We start from the raw sequence: 21,377 nt of genomic DNA on the forward strand, positions 1-21,377 counted from the left end.
CCCCTGTTAGAGTTGCTGAGTGGACATGTTAGACCTACCCATGCCATGCAGACCAGATCAAACACCAGACTCAATCCACCTTAGGTGGCCAATTTCTGCTTTCCACATGTAATGTTGTATATTATGTTTAGCTAGTTAGGTAAGGCACCGTTATAACTCTATGCACTTGTCGTTGATGGTCTGCCTGTTTTTTATATCTTTTCAGGGATGATTTTATGAGTTGTGACCATGTACACCCCACTTATGTTTGTCTTGACCCTCAACAGACTGTTGCACCTGTTTCTGGACACATCATAGTGTGGAGGGCCTGCAACCGACCAACATGCGGAACACCCTACGGATAGCCCCGGGACAGCCACACCGACAAGTCGGACAGAACAGACCATGGAGGGAGGTTGAGGAGAAGTAGGGCTAGTCTTTGTAAACAGATGAACATACACCAAGAAGAGAAAGCCAGTAACAAGTAGAAGCACGAAGAGGAAAGTATGAGGAATAATGGTCCTGCACCTCGAAGAAACTGAAAGAAAAGGTACAGGGTAAAGTACGGCCTTTAGTTTTAAAGAAACCATGGAATACTGGGTGTCAAGTACCCAGGAGTCTCCCTTTTGAGTTCCCTTATGGTAGTCAAGTAACCATCATAGTCGTTAGTATGTCTCGACTTGGGTTTCCCTTGTAGACCACGGGTACAGCACAATCAAGAAAGAGACATGTCTCAGTAGTGTGGCATCTTGTTGTGACAGTAGGTCACCTGAGTGACAGCCAGGCTTTGGCTCTAGTTACTCAAACTAACATATGTCAGTAACCTAAGATATGATCCAGAGGGGTTCTACCAGTTGCAGCCACGTCTATGCCTGCAATCCAAGAGCTCAAGTCTACAGTGTGCATTACCTCCCTCATATTCCCCTCCGCTGGTCTGGTGAGTCCTGACAGGTCTAGTGGAACAGTTCTGGAAGCTACCCTGAAGGTGTGACCCTTGTTGTAAGTAGCAATGTCTCCTGCTGTGTTGAACAAGTGAAGAGCAATCACCACTTGTGTGTTTAGTTACAGGATACATTGTTGGTTTCATTTAACTAGCTAGTAGCCCCCACTTGGATATTTACATTTTGTCAGAAGTACTAAGAAAAATTTATGTAAATTCTTCAAATTTACGTGAATTTTTCTTTTCTCCTTGTTCCCCCAGGAAGGGGAATTATTTAAGAGAGAGAGAGAGAGAGAGAGAGAGAGAGAGAGAGAGAGAGAGAGAGAGAGAGAGAGAGAGAGAGAGAGAGAGACCCTTGTGTAGGGAGAAATAGCAGTGTTAAATGTTGAAATCCAGTCTGGTACTTTTACCCCTGCAGATATACAGATATCTTAGCAGGAAAAGGTCATCTCCTAACCTAAGTTTTGTAAACAAAACTGATAAAATAGTTAAAAAGCAGATTTAATGCAAGAAAATATAGAGAAACCACAGTATTAAATGTAGAAAAACAGCCTGGAACATTATAAGACATATAAATAAACTATTGGGAAATGTGTATGACATGTATAGGGATGAGACATTATTGGAACCCGGGCAGGAAGCACATGGGCAAGGCCTTCTCATTCACTTGGGAGAGAGAGGCAGTGAGAACAAGACCAGTGTCTTGGATGGTCTCCAACAAATACGATAAGTGCAATATTATAGATGTTTATAGTGGTGCTACCCTTTTTGTATAAGTTAGAGATAGGAATTTGTAGAAATAAGGATTTTAGAGCCCTGTGTGTAGGGAGAGTGGTGTGTTGTTAATTCAGGTACATGTGCTCAGCTGTGTGTCACATGGGGTTATCCACATTTACTTTGTACATACATTTGTTTATTGTGGTCAGAGTAGTGTATTGTTAAAACCCATGCCCACTGTAGTTACCCAAGAGGAGTGAAATGGAGTAATGACCTTAGTCCCAGTTTGTAGAGGCCTAAACCGTTGTGTGTGGTCCCTTGTGCCAGTGGTCTCCTGAGGTGTGTGTTGGTGGGAAGGAACCTTCCCCCCCCCTCCCTTTGTCTGTATCAATCCTGTGGTGGATCCAAGTACTTCCCCCCCCCCATTCTAATCAGTGTGAGGAAATCTGGTATTTTTTAAATAAAAACCTTTTGTAAAATTGTACCCCCAAGGTGTATTTCTTGTCCCATGTAGTTAGAACTGATGATTATTGCTATATAGATCTCTGCACTTCCATTATTTATAATAAAGGAGGAGTGGGTGCTGTTAGTGATACTCTAGGGTATGGCTTTATATCCCGTGCCTTACAAACTTGAGATGTAACCGTAATAACAAGATTTTAAATCAAAACTCCAAGAAAAGAATACAAAACAAAAAATATATAATCTTTATCATAATGGCATAAATTATAATAATGCTTCAATAATACCTGAATATGAGAACACAAGTAATAAATAATTACCTTTAAAGCCATAAATGTTATTTAAGTAGAAAATACTCTTGGGATATAAAAAACCAGCGTTGAATGTAATGAAACGCCATTTTCTGGGTGAGTCCCGGAGGCTCCCCGGAGCTATCCCAGGCTGATATGCTAATGTCAGACTTTGGCATCAGTCATGTGTATGGAGTTCTTAGGCCTACCAGGGACCACGGCCAGAACCGGGCCCCCTCAGAGAGGCAAGGGGAGCAATGGCCTATAGAAGCCCCCGTGTAGTTGGAAGCATTCTATGTCTGCCATCGACCGGAACAGGCACCCAGAAAGGTAAGCGCCCCAAAACAAACCCCTATTCTGGTTAAAATTGCTACCTAAAACCGAACTAGTGGATAGAACTCCCCAACCGAAAACAAGCAAACTAGTGTGACGTCACACACTGCCGTGCCGCTGTCTGCGCAGCTCCCCCCTCCCCGGGAGGGGGAAGGGGGAGCCCCAGACCCCCCCGCGCCAGCTACCCACACCTCAGTTCTAGAGGCTGGATGTCAAAAACGCGAAAAACCGCCGACCGGAGGGAGGGAGGGATGCCGGGGAGCCTCCAGGACTCACCCAGAAAATGGCGTTTCATTACATTCAACGCTGGTTTTCTGGGGGAAGCCCCGTCGGCTCCCCGGAGCTAACTACCCACAGACAGAAAAAGAGGGACTTACCCGGGAGGCGGTCGTCGCTCACCCCTCAACTCGAAGCCGAGACAACTGGCTGCAACCGCCGACCCAAAGCAACACAGGCCCGACGAGGCCCAGGGACATTCACAAGGTAACGAGCAGCCAGGACCCTGTTCGACCGCCAAAATCCCCGCGCCCGAATATCAGACCAAGACATATTCCCAAAGACGGCAGCAAGAGCCGCGAACTGACGAACGTCATGGGCACGGGGATAGACCGCAGGCTGGCTGGACCTAATAACCCTGCGGACGACATGAGAGACCCGAACCCGCGAACAGGGAAGAAGGGAAACCGGATCAACCCACAGCGCGTCCCCGGACACAGAAGCTGTGGCGCGCAAATAACGGCGAAGCGCCGCAACCGGACACAAAACATGATGCACCCCCGGCCTGACCAACCAAGCATCAACCACCCATGGACCCCTCCGGAACGCAGCAGTCTCATTCTTAGCCAGAAAAGAAGGAGACGGCTGCAAACGAACAAAACTATCACCACGACCAAAAGAGCAGAAACCTAGACTGCAACGCACGTGCCGCCTGTACCCAAATAGAATCATCAGATGATTGGGTAAATTGAGTCACCAGCAAGCAGCAACACTCACAGGACTCAGGGTCGAAAGTATCACCGACCCAACAGGCAGCGTGGCAGAGGCAAAAACAATGAGGGTCACCCTGAGACAAGGGGACCGAGCAACCCTCAAACTCGCACACAGCGAGTGGGGACTCCGGGGTCACATCCATCGGACCCACGCGCCCCCTAGGGGATTCCCAGGGTCCTAAGCGTTTACTTTAAGAGGACTCGCGCTCAGGTAGTCCCAGGCAGGGTGCTGCAAACCGGCGCCCAAAACTACCAAGCAAACTTCTAAAGCTGAACCCCAGGGACGTGTACACTCACGGGGACCTAGCAGGGGGCGCCACCGAGGAGAACAGTGGAAGGGCAAAAACAAACTGAATAAAATGACAGAACCCCCCACCAGGCAAAAACAAAAAGAAAAACAAAACCCCGCAAGAGGACAGCGAACCCCAAGGAACAGAGCCGGCCGCGATGTCGGGAAATACAAGCTGAGCAGCACCCTGCGCCCCTACCAGTGCAAACTGCCTCTTACCTGCCGGTAACAAGGGAGAACAGAACACCCAAGAGCCCAACAGGCGGCCGAAAAACCGAAAGGTAAAACGGACCAGCAGAGGCAGACCCCGAGGAGCCTGTGGAAGGTGGCCCCAAGCCCCAAGGGCAGTACTTACAGGGCACCTAGGGAAGGCAGCCCTAGGCGCATGCAGCCCGAGTACTGAAGATAACTCCTGGCTCTCGCACCCACAAAACTAACACCACACGCAAAGCACAGTGCAGTAGCGACACCGGAGCCAGAGCACACGACCATCGCCTATAGCATCAGCCTCAAGAACTGAGGTGTGGGTAGCCGGCGCGGGGGGGTCTGGGGCTCCCCCTTCCCCCTCCCGGGGAGGGGGGAGCTGCGCAGACAGCGGCGCGGCAGTGTGTGACGTCACACTAGTTTGCTTGTTTTCGGTTGGGGAGTTCTATCCACTAGTTCGGTTTTAGGTAGCAATTTTAACCAGAATAGGGGTTTGTTTTGGGGCGCTTACCTTTCTGGGTGCCTGTTCCGGTCGATGGCAGACATAGAATGCTTCCAACTACACGGGGGCTTCTATAGGCCATTGCTCCCCTTGCCTCTCTGAGGGGGCCCGGTTCTGGCCGTGGTCCCCGGTAGGCCTAAGAACTCCATACACATGACTGATGCCAAAGTCTGACATTAGCATATCAGCCTGGGATAGCTCCGGGGAGCCGACGGGGCTCCCCCCAGAAATGGGAACAATGGGATCATAAATCTTGCAAAAATAAACTAATTTTGATTCACTAAATCATATAATACAAATTTTTAAAGCCAATTATTATAGTTTCAGAAAAAACAAACCCCAGACAGAATATTGCTCGTAGGCTACACACGTTACCATTTCCTCCATTAGAAACTGTCTATAACCAAAGATTATATAGCACACTAAGTATAAACACAAGTGAAAATATATTAACTGCACTGACATTATGATCCATAATGATCATAATCCTTGATCATAACATAAACAATTAGTGATTTTTTTATGCTGGGGTGAGCACACACCCTAGGGGGTGCTATACTTATATATGAATGTCTCAGGGTACTGTAATAGGGAGAGCAAACAACCCAGGGTACTGTACTAGGGAAATATTTGTCCTGCAGAAATATGACACCTTGATGGCCACATCTATTGGTCATGGAGGAAGGCTGGGTCATTTGTGTGAGGGCACTCGTCATGCCGTAGCACCTGACTGGCCAAGCCAATTGAAGAGTCGGTCTCTACAAGGAAGTGCCTCCCTTCAAGGTCAAATGCATGACTTGGGGGGGGGGGGGACCTCCCTGCTCAAATCAAGCAGCCAACCTCTGGAAATGTTACTGCTAACAAATTCCTGCCCTCATCTACAGCAAATGTTAGGTGAGCATTGCTGCATGAAGGAATGCCATCCATCTATTGTCTCCGATTGAATTCTCAGTCGTCGACATGAAGTCTATACACCTGTGAAGTGCACGTCTATGAAGTCCTTATTCTTCCAAGCCACTGATGGAAGTAGAACATATCGAGAGAGAATTATGTGCTGTGAATTGACTGATCTTTACAGCAAACAAATGAGTCAGTTGGGGACTACATATACTGTTTGAGTGTCATCATACACACTCACTAGTTTCCTCTACCAACCCTCAACAAACTTGCATTCTCCAGTCCTACATTTTCATACTACTAGTCTACCATGCTCATTAGTTTCTTTAGTACGATAATGAGCATGAGAAGGAAGTGCTGTAAACCATGAGCATGTGCATGTATGCCATGAAGGAACACTTTACTGCTGCCCCATAAGCTGGGAAGGTTAGGACTGAGGAAGGAAGGAAGGAAGCTCCCAAATATTTCGTGGTTTGGCTGGCATAAGTAATTATCAAAAGAACGCACCAAACCAGAAAGCCTGCACTTTTGTAGGACCACATGACGGGTGACAAGTGGCCAGTGGTCCAGGGTGTAGCAGTGACCAGAGGCAAGTTGTGGTAATTAAGGTCTGTCATCATCTCCACCACCCCCAGTGAAACCATTATTAGAATTTAGTGAAGTGCGTGACTCAATAATATAAAAGTAATACACTAGTAAATAATACAGCAATAGTGTTGGAACAGAGCTACAGTTCACGGAAGACAAAGTAAAACTCAGTTGAGCACCTCAAGTGTTTATGTTTATTAAGTTGGAACTGTCACCAGTGCCTCAAGTGTCGCTCACGAGCCAGTGTACAGTGGAATAGAGGTGAGTCAGTTCGGACAGTCTGCTCATGTTAGTGCAGTTAATATATCACTGTAAAACACAGACATTATGATACCATTTATCAATTTGCATATTGTGGATTACTGTAATAATGATGTGCATGTCCCTGGCATAAATAAAGCTAAAAGTGCTCGAGTAGCTAATAATAGAGGCTGAGCAGATTGTATTGCATTAATCAATATTCCTCACTTTTGTTTCCCAGAATATACTTTGGCACAGGTCACAAGCTCTATCCATCATCTTGATGCAATCAGGGAAACAACAATAAATACAACTGATGTTTATCCCATGAACAAGTAAACAAATCCTGCCTTCTGTCTTACAAGGTCCTTGAACCAGTTCCTCCCAGTGACTAGGTAGATCTCATCTTGCACAAGGTTCTTCAACCGGTTGACATTGTGACCAAGAAGGTTTGAACCACACAAATACAAGTTTCTGCAGCCATAGCTCCCCACTTTCTATCTCTGGTTAAGCAGTGAGACCACACGAAATAGGCTGGAGTGTTGATGCTCGGTGCATCCTCAGTTGTTGCTCATTACCAAGTGCACCTTGCAGAAATCCTTGAACATTGTATGATACACACCTGGAATAACAATTATTTATTACAAACAATACTAAATTTGTGTCTAAAACTTAGCATCATACAATCCAGCAATGAATGTAATGAAACTCCAATTTTTGGTGGATCCCCCCAGTGTCTCCCTGAAATACCCTTCTGGTGGGTCCCCCCCAGTGTCTCCCTGAAATACCCTTCTGGTGGGTCCCCAGTGTCTCCCTGAAATACCCTTCTGGTGGGTCCCCCCAGTGTCTCCCTGAAATACCCTTCTGGTGGGTCCCCCCAGTCTCTCCCTGAAATACCCTTCTGGTGGGTCCCCCCAGTGTCTCCCTGAAATACCCTTCTGGTGGGTCCCCCCAGTGTCTCCCTGAAATACCCTTTTGGTGGGTTCCCTTGGTGGCTTCCTGAGCCACCTGCTGGGTGGGTCCCCTCGATGGCTTCCAGAGATACCCACTTGGCAGGTTTCCTCAGTGGCTTTCCGAGATTCATGCATGGTGGGTCCCATTGTTGGCTTCTCTGAACTATGCCCTAGTTTTGGTCCAAACCTAGTTTTGGTGGTGTGGAAGAAACCACTTCCCTTTGGTGGTTTCTCAAGCTGCCCGTTTGGTAGGTACCCTCAGTGGCTTCCTGAGCTAGCCTCCTGGTGGGTTCCCTCAGTGACTCACCGAGCTACCCAGAGTCCATACCTAGTCAAGCACAAGATGAAGCTGGAAAAAGTTCAGAGGTATGCCACTAGGTTAGTCCCAAAACTAAGAGGCATGAGTTATGAGTTTACAGTCTCCGTGGCGTAGTGGTAAGACACTCGCCTGGCGTTCCGCGAGTGCTATGTTATGGGTTCGTATCCTGGCTGGGGAGGATTTACTGGGCGCAATTCCTTGACTGTAGCCTCTGTTTAACGCAACAGTAAAATGTGTACTTGGACGAAAAAACGATTCTTCGCGGCAGGGGATCGTATTCCAGGGACCTGCCCGAAACGCTACGCGTACTAGTGGCTGTACAAGAATGTAACAACTCTTGTATATACCTCAAAAAAAAAAAAAAGAGGACAGACTACGTGAACTGCACCTCACGTCGCTGGAAGACAGAAGAGCTAGGGGAGACATGATCACCACATACAAAATTTTCAGGGGAATTGACAGGGTGGATAAGGATGGATTATTTAACACAGGTGGCACACGCACAAGGGGACACAGGTGGAAGCTGAGTACCCAAATGAGCCACAGACACATTAGAAAGAACTTTTTCAGTGTCAGAGTAGTTAGTAAATGGAATGCACTAGGAAGTGATGTGGTGGATGCTGACTCCATACACAGTTTCAAATGTAGATATGACAGAGCCCAGTAGGCTCAGGAATCTGTACATCAGTTGATTGACGGTTGAGAGGCGGGACCAAAGAGCCAGAGCTCAACCCCCGCAAACACAACTAGGCGAGTACTGGGTGGGTCCCCTTGATAGCTTCCCGAGCTAGCCCTGGGTGGCTTCTCTGAGCAACCCTCCTGGTGGGTTCCCTTACTTGGAGTATAGCTGGGGAGGGATGTGAAAGTTCTACTCCCTGAGCCCAGCCTGGAGCCAGGCTGGAGACTTGATAACTTGGTCCAACAAGCTGTTGCTTGGAGCGACCTGCAGGCCCACATATCCACCACAACCCGGCTGGTCTAGCACTTCTCGCAAGAACTTATCTAAAAGCTTCTTGAGGATATCCATCCTTGTTCTGGCAATATTTCTAATGCTTGCTGGGAGGGTATTGAACAGCCGTGGATCCCTGATGTTCTGAAGCCCTTGGAGGCTTCTCTGAGCTACCTGCCCTTGGTGGCTTCCTGAGAAATCTGCCTGGTGGGTCCCTTCAGTGGCTCCCAAAGCTACCAGCGTTGGGTGGTCTTTCCTCTGTGGCTCCCCGAGCTACCCACCTGATGTGTTCCCTCAGTGAATTCTTGAGCTACCTTCCTGGTGGGTCCCCTCAGTGGCTCCCCAAGCTGTCATCCTGGTGTATCCCCTCAGTGGCTTCGCAAGCTACCGACCTTATCCATAAATTATGAGGAAGAATACGAGACTAGGAGAGAATGAGGGTTCAGATGACCTGAACAAACTGGAGGAATGGTCCAACAAATGGCTGATAAGAATTTAACCCGAGCAAATGTAAAGTAATGAAAATAGGTGGAGGAGGATAGAAACAAGGTACCATTTGGGAGATAAAATTCTTCAAGAACTGTAGGGTGAGAAAGACCTGGGGTTGATATCATGCCAGACCTGCCCTCTGAACCCCATGTCAAGAGGACATCATCAGTGGCATGTGCCAGTTTGGCCAACATGAGAATGGCCTTTAGAAACTTGTGTAAAGAATCATTCAGAACTTTGTATTCCACGTGTGTCAGACCAATCCTGGAGTATGCAGCTCTGGCATTGAGTCCGTATTTTGTCAAGCACAAAACTAAATTGGAGAAGGTTCAGAGGTATGCCACTAGACTAGGACCCGAGCTGTGGGGTATGAGCTACGAAGACAGACTACAGGAACCAAACATCACCCTGCCGGAAGACAGAAGAGTTAGGGGAGACATGATCATAACATACAAGGTTCTCTGTGGAATTACTAGCGTTACCTTGAGGTAACCAGGTTACCAGGTTGCCCACTGACCGTGTCGGGCACCACCACTCTAGAGTGCCTTCTATCCTGTGACATCACAGATTCACAGCCTATTGTTTTGATCTGTTACGAGGCTGGAGTGTTCATTCTGTGACTTTGTTTTACATATCTTCACAATCAAGGAACATCTGTGCATCATGTCGACTCCAAATGCATGCACTGCATCAGTGATGGTTGGTGGGTGGATGGATGGGGAAGCTTAGGCAGAAGGCAGTATGTTAGAGGGGGGAGAATTAGTGAGAGGAGGAGGGAGGCAGTGAGAGAGGAGGGAGGCAGTGAGGGAGGGGGGAAAGGCAGTGAGGGAGGGGGGAAGGCAGTGAGGGAGGGGGGAAGGCAGTGAGGGAGGGGGGGAGGCAGTGAGGGAGGGGGGGGAGGCAGTGAGGGGGGGGAGGCAGTGAGGGGGGGGGAGGCAGTGAGGGGGGGGAGGCAGTGAGGGAGGAGGGGGGAGGCAGTGAGGGAGGGGGGAGGCAGTGAGGGAGGGGGGGGAGGCAGTGAGGGAGGGGGGGGGAGGCAGTGAGGGAGGGGGGGGGGGAGGCAGTGAGGGAGGGGGGGAGGCAGTGAGGGAGGGGGGGAGGCAGTGAGGGAGGGGGGGAGGCAGTGAGGGAGGGGGGGGAGGCAGTGAGGGAGGGGGGGGAGGCAGTGAGGGAGGGGGGAGGCAGTGAGGGAGGGGGGGAGGCAGTGAGGGAGGGGGGGAGGCAGTGAGGGAGGGGGGAGGCAGTGAGGGAGGGGGGGAGGCAGTGAGGGAGGGGGGGAGGCAGCGAGGGAGGGGGGGGAGGCAGTGAGGGAGGGGGGGGAGGCAGTGAGGGAGGGGGGGGAGGCAGTGAGGGAGGGGGGGGAGGCAGTGAGGGAGGGGGGGGAGGCAGTGAGGGAGGGGGGGGAGGCAGTGAGGGAGGGGGGGGGGAGGCAGTGAGGGAGGGGGGGAGGCAGTGAGGGAAGGGGGGAGGCAGTAAGAGAGGGGGGGAGGCAGTGAGGGAGGGGGGAGGCAGTGAGGGAGGGGGGGAGGCAGTGAGGGAGGGGGGGGAGGCAGTGAGGGAGGGGGGGAGGCAGTGAGGGAGGGGGGGAGGCAGTGAGGGAGGGGGGGGGAGGCAGTGAGGGAGGGGGGGGGAGGCAGTGAGGGAGGGGGGGGGAGGCAGTGAGGGAGGGGGGGAGGCAGTGAGGGAGGGGGGGGAGGCAGAGAGGGAGGGGGGGGGGGAAAGTAGGGAGGGAGGGAAGTAGTGAGGGAGGGGGGAGGGAGGGAGGCAGGCAGGCAGAGAGGGAGGCAGGCAGAGAGGCAGGCAGGCTGGCAGAGAGGGAGGCAGGCTGGCAGAGAGGGAGGCAGGCAGGCAGAGAGGGAGGCAGGCAGGCAGAGAGGGAGGCAGGCTGGCAGAGAGGGAGGCAGGCTGGCAGAGAGGGAGGCAGGCTGGCAGAGAGGGAGGCAGGCTGGCAGAGAGGGAGGCAGGCTGGCAGAGAGGGAGGCAGGCTGGCAGAGACGGAGGCAGGCTGGCAGAGAGGGAGGCAGGCTGGCAGAGGGAGGCAGGCTGGCAGAGAGGGAGGCAGGTTGGCAGAGACGGAGGCAGGCTGGCAGAGAGGGAGGCAGGCTGGCAGAGAGGGAGGCAGGCTGGCAGAATGGGAGGCAGGCTGGCAGAGAGGGAGGCAGGCAGGCAGAGAGGGAGGCAGGCAGGCAGAGAGAGAGGGAGGCAGGCTGGCAGAGAGGGAGGGAGGCAGGCTGGCAGAGAGGGAGGCAGGCTGGCAGAGAGGGAGGCAGGCTGGCAGAGAGGGAGGCAGGCTGGCAGAGAGGGAGGCAGGCAGAGAGGGAGGCAGGCAGAGAGGGAGGCAGGCAGAGAGGGAGGCAGGCTGGCAGAGAGGGAGGCAGGCTGGCAGGCAGAGAGGGAGGCTGGCAGGCATGCACAGAGGTAGGGAGGGAGGGATGTTGAGTTGAACTACGTGACCTTGAAGCAGAGTGTGTATGGGATATAGAGATGGTGGGGGGAGGTGTGTCGGTGGTGGGGGAGGGACCGGCTCACTCCAATAAGCCTATCACACTCGACCCCATTAGCCAGATTTGTTTCTTAAATTCTGGATATACATAATCATATATATGTTTTTGTTTTTACAGATTTTGGTTAGTAATATTATTAGGATAATAAAAAGTTATAAAAATACTTGTTTCATGAATGCTTTATTGTATTAGATGGAGATTCTCTGGCTGGCAATCTACTAAGCTAGCCACCTAAGGGGGAAGGGAGGACAGCAGTGAGGGTGTACTCACATAGTGGTATTCACCTAGTTGTGCTTGTGGGGTTGAGCTCTGACTCTTTGGTCCTGCCTCTCCTGAAGGAAAAGTGGATCAGGACTACTCTTACTGCAACCAGTTCTCGCACTTTCTTTAAGTCAATATTGACTTATTAATATAACACTTTAACGCAACTGGACTGTAAATACACAACGGGCTTGGCTAACGGGTTCCGCAACCGCGCAGTAAATAGCCGGCCGATGTAAAAAAACCAACGCTGAATGTACTGAAACGCCATTTTCTGGGCGAGTCCCGGAGGCTCCCCGGAGCTATCCATGGCTGATATGGATACCCTAACTATTTTGCATCAGTCGATGTGGGTGGAGTTCTAGGCCTACCGGGGACCACGAGCCAGAACCTGGCCCCCTCAGAGAGGCACGGGGAGCAATGGCCCATAGAAATGCACATGTGATTTGGAGCATTCTATATCTGCCATCGACCGGGACAGGCACCCAGAAAGGTAAGCGCCACAAAACAAACCCCTATTCTGGTTAGCAACAAAAATCGACAAACGAGTGGACAGAACTCCCCCAGGAAAACGAACTAACAAGCATGACGTCACACGAGCCGCGCCGCATGTCTGCGCAGCTCCCCCCTCCCCAGGAGAGGGAAGGGGGAGCCCCAGACCCACGCGCCGGCGATCCCCGCCCCAGTTCCTCGGCTGATGGGCTAATCGCCCACTTCACACACTCTTGGTGTGGGCCGCGATCATGATTCTACATTTATATGCACATGTCTGTGTAGGGAATTTTATTGCGAGTTCAGTGATATAAAATATAACGCTGTAGGACTAATGTGGAGCTGACAACAAACAAAAGAGTATGAACATTTTGTTGCTGTTTGGGCATCACGGCGAGTGATCTACGTTTTATTTATTTTGTGGTGGGATAGCTAATGCTTTGGTAACATGTTATACATGTGATCTTGTAGAGAATTTTATTGCCAACACATTGATACCAAAATGATATACGTAGCTCGAGAATTGGTGTCTGGAGATTGAAAAGATTACACACTTCTTTTTGGTGTTTACGCTCAAGACCCCAAAGCGCCACGCGCACAATGCGCTATTTTTTTTCACGGGGCGCGCACGCATTAAAGTGTTAAATAAGTGCATATGTGACATACTAATTTATTGTGAATATTTTAGTTTACCTTGAAAAGCTTCATAGAAAACACCGATCTTACCTAACCTTCTTAGTATGTTAAGTAAGTAAGTAATTATCAAAAGAAGGCACCAAACCGGGAAGGCTATGTAGCACCATCAAATACGCAAAATAATCAGAGGGCGCTAAATATCACCAAGGATGCCAATACGAGAACAAAAACGCATAAGGCGAACGATATCAAAAGTATCCGAGTCACCAAGAATTCTATCGAGGGACAGGTGACCGCGAGGGGCGGTCGGAAAGCAAGACACGCTCGTCCTGGAAGTCAGGACATTCAGGAAGGACATGCACGACCGTAAGAGGGACAATGCAACTAGAACAACAAGGAGCAGGGCGGCGCTCCATCAAGTGACCATGGGTTAAGCGAGTATGGCCAATACGCAACCTCGCCAGAGCTGTTTCCCACCGCCGGTTACGGTGGAAGGAGGACTGCCACAAGGAAACACAACATTTAAGAGTACGTAGCTTGTTACCAGTAACAGACAACCAAGAAGCCTGCCAACGGGTAAGGACTGAGGAATGGATAACCGGGCAAAAGTCGGAATACGGAATGCCTTTACGAGAGATGGGACAAGAGCGGACAGCTTCCTTGGCGGCAGCATCCGCACGTTCATTTAAAGACACACCAATATGGCTGGGAACCCAACAAAACTCAACCGACTTAAATTTACTGTGAACGAGAAACAGCCAATGCTGGATCTCGACAACTACTGGATGAACCGGATTAAAGGACCCGAGAGCCATGAGGGCACTACGAGAGTCAACAACAACTACAAAGGAAGACTGACAACGAGAAAGCAGGAGACGAAGAGCATAGAGAATAGCATAAAGTTCCGCTGTAAAGATGCTAGTCTCCGGAGGCAAGCGACACATATAAGTGCGATCAGGAAAAACAACAGAGTAGCCAACACCGTCCGCTGACTTAGACCCATCGGTGAAGACAGAAACGGAGCGGGAGTGAGAAGAAAAGTGCTCGAGGAAAAGGCGTTTTAGAACCGTAGGAGGGGTAAAAGCTTTAGTGATACGGGTCAAGGATGTACAAAACCGCGGAAGAGGGACCCTCCACGGGGGCAAAGAAGGAACAACACGAGGAGAAACATCAGAAATACGAACGGAAAGAGAATCCTGCAGGCGAGATAACCGGACAGAAAGAGGGAGGTGGTGAAGAGGAACAGGAACTGCAGGAGGGGTAAAAGTTAAAGCACGACAGAGGCGAGAGGAAGGATGTTGCAAGGACCGCGCAAGATAGCGAAGACAGTAGCGATCACGGCGGTCCTGGAGAGACAGGAAGCCAGTGTCAACATACAAGCTAAGGATGGGAGTCGAACGAAAGGCACCAGAACTGAGGCGCAACCCAGTATGGTGCAAAGCATCAAGACGGCGAAGAGTAGAAGGAGAAGCAGACGAGTAAGCAGGGCAACCATAATCGAGCTTAGACAGGACGAGAGAGGAATGTAAAGCAAGGAGAGTGCGCCTATCTGCCCCCCAAGAAGTATGGGACAAGACCTGAAGGAGGGTAAGGGCCTTAGAGCACTCAACACGGAGGTAAGAGATATGGGGAGACCAAGACAAACGAGTGTCAAGGAATAACCCCAAAAGCTTCGCGGAATCTTTGTATTCAGGGGGATGACCATAAAGTGACAAAGAGGGACGAAGAACAACCCGTTTCCGCGTAAAAGTCATGGCACAAGTCTTAGAAGTAGAGAACTTGAAGCCATGATCTGTGGCCCAAGACGACACGGCATCAATTGCAAGTTGAAGCCGGCGTTGAAGGAGAGGCGAATCATCACCCTGACAACAAAGGGTAAGATCATCGACATAGAGAGCGGAGAAGACACCAGAAGAGAGGAAAGAAGACCATTGAGGGCAACCAGAAAAAGAGTAGTGCTCAGAACACTACCCTGGGGCACACCTTCGTATCGTATCGCTGAAAAGAGGGAGAGAGAGCGGTACCAAGGCGCACCCGAAAGGAACGACGAGAGAGGAAGCTGCGGAGAAAGAGAGGGAGATGACCACGAAGGCCAAAAGAATGAAGTTGAGATAGGATATGATAACGCCAAGTGGTGTCGTAAGCCTTTTCCAGGTCAAAAAGGACGGCAACAACGGAGGTCTTCGCAGCAAAAGCAGTACGAATATAGACCTCCAAGTTCACCAGGACATCTGTCGTGTTGCGGCACTTGCGGAAACCAAATTGAGAAGGGGAGAGGAGGTGATGGTGTTCCAGGAACCACATCAGACGAACGTTAACCATACGTTCAAAGAGTTTGCAGACACAACTTGTGAGAACAATAGGGCGAAAGTCCTTAGGGGAAGTACCCAGAGACCCCGGTTTGCGAACAGGGAGGACAACGGCATCGAGCCAGCCCTCAGGGACTGACGACGACTCCCAGATCCGATTATACAGACTCAGTAAATACTGAGACGTGCTCGGAGGGAGATGGCAAAGCATCTCAAAGACGGCAATCGCAGAGGGCCAGGGCAGAACGAAGTTCAGAGAGAGAGAAGGGATCATTATAGGGAAGCTGAAAATGAGTGCAGAAATCTAAAGGACGAGATTCAAGGACAGGTTTACGAAGAAGGAAAGATTGGGGAAGATGAAGACCGGAGCTAACAGAAGAAAAGTGGGAACCCAGTTCGGAAGCGACCTGCAACGGGTCCGCCACAAGAGTATCATGGAGGTGAAGGACCGGTGAAACATCGGGAACGAACTTACCCGCTATCTTGCGGATACGCTTCCAGATCTGGGCCAGAGGGGTTTCGGACGTAATTGTTGAGACATAAGATACCCAACATTCACGTTTAGCCGTACGGATGGCCCTACGGGCCACCGCACTCGCTTTCCGAAAGAAAAGAAAAGAATCGGTCGTCTGCCTACGGCGGTGCCTCTTCCAGGCTGCACGCTTACAGCGGACAGACCGAGCACAGTCCGCATTCCACCAGGGAACGCACTTCCGTGGACCCCGAGAGGAAGAGCGAGGAATAGAGCGGAGGGCAGCGTTGAAGACAGTGTCATGAAAAAGGAGGAGAGCGCGAGAGAGGCAGAAGGGAGAGGTCAGAGAGAGCAGCACTGAGGGTAAATAGGGTCCAGTCTGCCTTAGCAAACTGCCACCTAGGGAAAGAGAGGGAAGGGCGAAAAGAGAAAAAGGAAACAAGGATGGGGAAATGATCACTTCCATGGAGGTCATCAAGAACCTGCCACGTGAAATCTAAGTAAAGAGAAGAAGAGCAGAGAGAAAGATCAAGACAAGAAAGGGTGCGAGTCCGAGAGTCCAAATGAGTGGGCTCACCAGAATTCAGAGGAGACAGGGAAGAAGAGAGGAGAAACGGCTCAAGGAGGCGACCCCGGGTATTCGTCAGAACGTCACCCCAAAGAGAATGACGACACTTGAAGTCACCCAGCAGGAGCACAGGCTCTGGCAAGGAGTCTAGGAGGTGTTTCAAATCAGGAAGAGAGAGCGGGACACTCGGGGGGAGATAAATGGAACAAACTGTGTACCATTTCCCCACAAAGATACGAGCAGCAGAACAATGGAGAGGCGAAGGAAAAAGCAAAGGAACAAAGGGAACATCAGCACGAATCAAGAGAGCAGAAGAATTAGAAGCCCCAGCAATGGCTGGGGGGGGGGAGAGAAAGGAATAGCCACGAAAACGACCAGGACGAGCACCAAGCATTGGCTCCTGGAGATAGACACAAAGGGGCGAAAACCGCGAAATCAGAAGTTGGAGTTCGAGGAAATTGGCGTAATAACCTCGAACGTTCCATTGAAGAATGGACAACGACGAGAAGAGAAAGGACAAAAACAGAGAACAAGGAAGAAACAAAGGCGAAAGAGCAACAGAGCACGTTAAAGAATATCAGGGTCGGGATCAGGGTCAGCAAAGTCAGGGTTAGGGGGCATGGGTAAACTGAGCAAAGACGGAGGGAAGGAAACGGGAGAACAGATCAGAGGAGGGCGGGCAGGGTCCGGAGGAGGAGGAGGAGGAAGAGGAGGAGACAACGTAGAGGAGCAGTCAAGGACAGTAGCAGGAAGAGGGGGAGGAGAAAGAGGGGAGCGCACCCCAGCAAGAGCAGCAACCGAAAGGGAAGCAGGGGCCAAAGAAACCTCCAAAGCAGGAACAGGGGGCGTAATCACTGAAACGGGAGGGGGAGGAGCAACAGAGCCAGAAGTAGGAGCTGAGGAAGAAAGCGAAGCCTTCTTACCCGCCGGGGAAGAGGAAGGAGAGGAGCCAGGCTTACGCTTCTGACTTAAAGAGACCGGTGTCCCAGCAACTACGTACCGGGCAACGGATTCCAGTGTCTCAACAGGAGAAGCCGAACGAGAGCACACACGACGGCCGTTAGGAGAGCGATGGACATCTGCCCGCACCGACAGGCGGTGGGGAGAGCCGATAGATGGAGGAAGAGGATGGGAAGGAGGATCGGAGGGGGACGAGGAAGAAGACACAGGAGACACGACAGACCGGGTAGAAGGAAGGGGAACCCCAGACAGAGGACCAGGAGGAGGATCCTTCGGGAGAGAACCCAAAGGAACAAAGGAGGGGGCAGTGGGCGCATCAGGGTCCAAGGCCCGGAAACGGTTGTGAGTCTGAGGAAGGCAGGAAGGACGAGGAGAGGAAGAGCACAACACGCGAGCATAAGAGATATTAGCATAAGGCGGGAGCCGGCGAACCTGGCGTCTCGCCTCAGGAAAAGATAAACGCTCCCGGTGCTTCAAGTTGAGGACGGCTGCCTCAAGCTTGTAATGGACACACGCACGGGAGAAGGTAGGATGTGCCTCACCACAGTTGAGGCAACGAGCCTTGGGAGCAGTGCACTCCGACTTAGAGTGACCTTCGCCACCACACAAAGGACAGAGAGAGACAGTCCCGGAGCAGCGGAGGGCACCATGCCCAAACCTCCAGCACTTGTTGCAGAGCTGAGGAGAAGGAATGTACTCCTGGACAGAGCACCTGGCACCAGCAAGAATGACAGAGGGTGGAAGGGTCCTACCATCAAAGGTAATCTTCACAACCCGGAGGGGTTGACGACGACTACCACGAGGGGGACGAGTAAACGTGTCCACCTGGAGAATAGAATGGCCCTGGGCAGCAAGGATATGTTGAATATCGTCGTGGCAGTCGCGCAAGTCCCGAACACCGGTCGCAACATGGGGCAGGAGCAAAATAGTGCCAACACTGGCATTCAACTGAGCGTTCTTCGAGACCCGAACAGGGGTCTCGCCAAGGCAGGATAAGGTAGCCAAGCGGGAAGCAGCATCCTGAGAAGGAGCAGCAATGACACGTGTACCGAGACGAGTGGGGTTGAAAGTAATGGAGGCATCCACGGAATCAACGAGATGTCGATGGAGGGAGAAATCGTCAGGAGGCGCAGAATCAAGAGGGAGGAGATCAAAATATTTGGCCCACGAAGCGGGACCAAGCAAGGCTTGATAGGTAGCAGAACTGGAAGGAATCGAGCGAGGGCGGCCGTGACGAGGACGGCGGTGAGAACCCCCAGAGAGAGAGGGGTTAAAAGGCGCAGTAGTTACAACTAGAGAAGGAGCCGCGCCAGGGGACGAGGTAGTCACCACTGGGGGCTTGGGGCTCGACCCAACCACAGAGGAGGGAGGGGAGCCAGGGGAAGGAGTCAGAGAGGCCAAAGGAGGAGCAAGGTCGGGGCCCAATGCAGCGGAGGCTACAGAGCCCGGTCTTCCAATACGGACCGACTCAGGGGCTTGGTCGCCCACCCCACGAGCCTGAGAAGGTAAACCAGAAGCAGCCGAAACAGGGTTTATCATCATGACGAAAAGAAGAATTCATTCACAAATGTGCCCCCACACCCACCACGGAGCCACAATTAGAGGCAGGACACCCAACAAGAAGCTATCACCGATCTTGCCGGGGCCTCCTAGGGGTGCGTCGTGAGTATACGCCCCACAAACGCCACCTTAAGAAACCGACAGTCCGTCGAGATCGGGTTCAGTGACGAAATGGGGATTGACAATAAAAGGTTCCCCTCGCTCTCGACGTCGGGTACTGCAGTTCTACAGGTGCAAGAGTATGCCTCCTCAAGCACCCGGGCGTAAAAATAGAAGAAGTCCAAGGGAAGAACCAGAACGAGCAAAAGGTCGGCAGGAAACGGCAAGCAGATAGGAGAAGAGGGGGGAGAAAAACACACAGAAGGAAAAGGAAAAGATGCCCAGCAGAATTGGAGAGGACGGCAGCAGGAGCACAAGGCTAGAAAAGGACAGAGGACTGTCCCAAGGAGCATCACACTCCGGCAGCCGCCCACTAAGCCCCCACACGGCGACAACGAGCTGAGCGGGGAGGGGGTCTTAGTATGTTAAGATAAGCATCTTATTGCTTCGTAATTACAATTATTACTTAACCTATTATAGGTATAGGTTAAGTAATAATTGTAATTAACCTATACCTACTATAGGTATAGGTTAAGTAATAATTGTAATTACGAAGCAATAAGATGCTTATCTTAACATACTAAGAAGGTTAGGTAAGGTCGGTGTTTTCCATGAAGTTTTTCAAGGTAAACTAAAATATTCACAATAAATTAGTATGTCACTTATGCACGTATTTAATAAGTCAATATTGACTATAAGAAAGTGCGAGAACGAGTTGCTTACTGGTAGTGCAAACAAAATACTGTCGCATTTATGCTATGAACCTGTTGATTTTTTCTCTTAGATTTTTTTAATTTTCTCTTCATTTTCCTCCATTTTTCGTTTATGAGCTTACACGATAGCCGACGGGGCTTGTCTCCAAGGGGTTTGGAAACCAAGTGGTGTATCCACCTGGTGGGTATTAAGTAGCTCAGTAGCTCCCTGAGCAACCCACCTGATGAGTATTCCCTCAGTAGCTCCTTGAGCTACCCACCTAATAGGTCCTCTCAATGGCTCCCCATGCTACCCACCTAGTAGGTCCTTTCAATGGCTCCCCACCTAGTAGGTCCTCTCAATGGCTCCCCATGCTACCTGCCTAGTAGGTCCCCTCAATGACTTCCAGAGCTACCCATCTGTAAGTTCCCTCAGTGGCTTCCCGGCCTGGTTAGCTCCATACCTAAAGCGCCCACCAAGCCTTGAGAATTGAGTGCATGTTCCAGGAACCAGGAGGAGAGACTGCCATCTAAAATTAAGCCAAGGGAGCCTAGGAAATCAACCCAGGCTAAGAGGATAAACAACTGATGAAGAGGGAGCCCCCCCCCCCCCCAGCATATACACATACATATACAAAGAAAGCAAATGATACTATTTTATTATTTAACACAGGCAACAAAACATATCAGAAGAATAATTATGTAACCAATACAAGACACCTCATACAATAGATACCTGAGATCACTCGCACTACTGCGACTAATGTGCAAAATGCAGTATATTTTGTGTGCACAAAATTAGTCTTGTATAGTGTTCTTTCTCCCTCCTCCTCTTCTTGCTGGGGCATATTTGAGCTGATTGGCAATTATATCACCAATTTGACTTTCTGTTGCCTGTGACTGTGATTTCATTACAGCATCTGGAACATTTAAATAATTTAAATTACTGATAATTAACAACCAAAATAAAACTTTTTTTCAACCAAAATGGCGGATTCATATAAAAAACTTGTCAATGAATATAAACAATTTCAGACAGAAATCAAGAAGTCTACCTAGGAAAATAAGAAATTAGATGAATAATAGAGTAGAGCACCATGAAGCAAAGGTGTACCAATATACCATTTTAATATTAGCCAATTTTTGTAGCATTTGTAAAATTTCAACTGATACATGGTTGATGGGGTTCTGGGAGTTCTTCTACTCCCCAAGCCCGGCCCGAGGCCAGGCTTGACTTGTGAGAGTTTGGTCTACTAGGCTGTTGCTTGGAGCGGCCAGCAGGCTCACATACCCACCACAGCCTGGTTGGTCTGGCACTCCTTGGAGGAATAAATCTAGTTTCCTCTTGAACATGTCCACGGTTGTTCCGGCAATATTTCTTATGCTCGCCGGAAGGGTGTTGAACAACCGTGGACCTCTGATGTTTATAGTGTTCTCTGATTGTGCCTATGGCACCCCTGCTCTTCACTGGTTCTATTCTACATTTTCTTCCATATCTTTCACTCCAGTACGTTGTTATTTTACTGTGTAGATTTGGTACTTGGCCCTCCAGTATCTTCCAGGTGTATATTATTTGATATCTCTCTCGTCTTCTTTCTAGTGAGTACATTTGGAGGGCTTTGAGATGATCCCAACAATTTAGGCGCTTTATCGCGTCTATGCGTGCCGTATATGTTCTGTGTAT

At 50.3% G+C, this 21,377-nt stretch overlaps 1 long non-coding RNA gene across 1 annotated transcript; it reads right to left on the reverse strand.

Moving 5' to 3' along the window:
- Positions 1-4,861: 4,861 nt before the first annotated feature.
- On the reverse strand, positions 4,862-20,686 carry LOC138349779 (uncharacterized). Its single transcript, XR_011223183.1, has 2 exons — positions 20,430-20,686; positions 4,862-7,052 (listed from the first exon to the last, which is right to left on the reverse strand). It is a non-coding gene; the product is annotated as an uncharacterized lncRNA (long non-coding RNA).
- Between the last annotated feature and the right edge of the window lie 691 nt (positions 20,687-21,377).

Source organism: Procambarus clarkii, chromosome 58, assembly GCF_040958095.1.
Source record: "Procambarus clarkii isolate CNS0578487 chromosome 58, FALCON_Pclarkii_2.0, whole genome shotgun sequence".
NCBI lineage: Eukaryota > Metazoa > Arthropoda > Malacostraca > Decapoda > Cambaridae > Procambarus > Procambarus clarkii.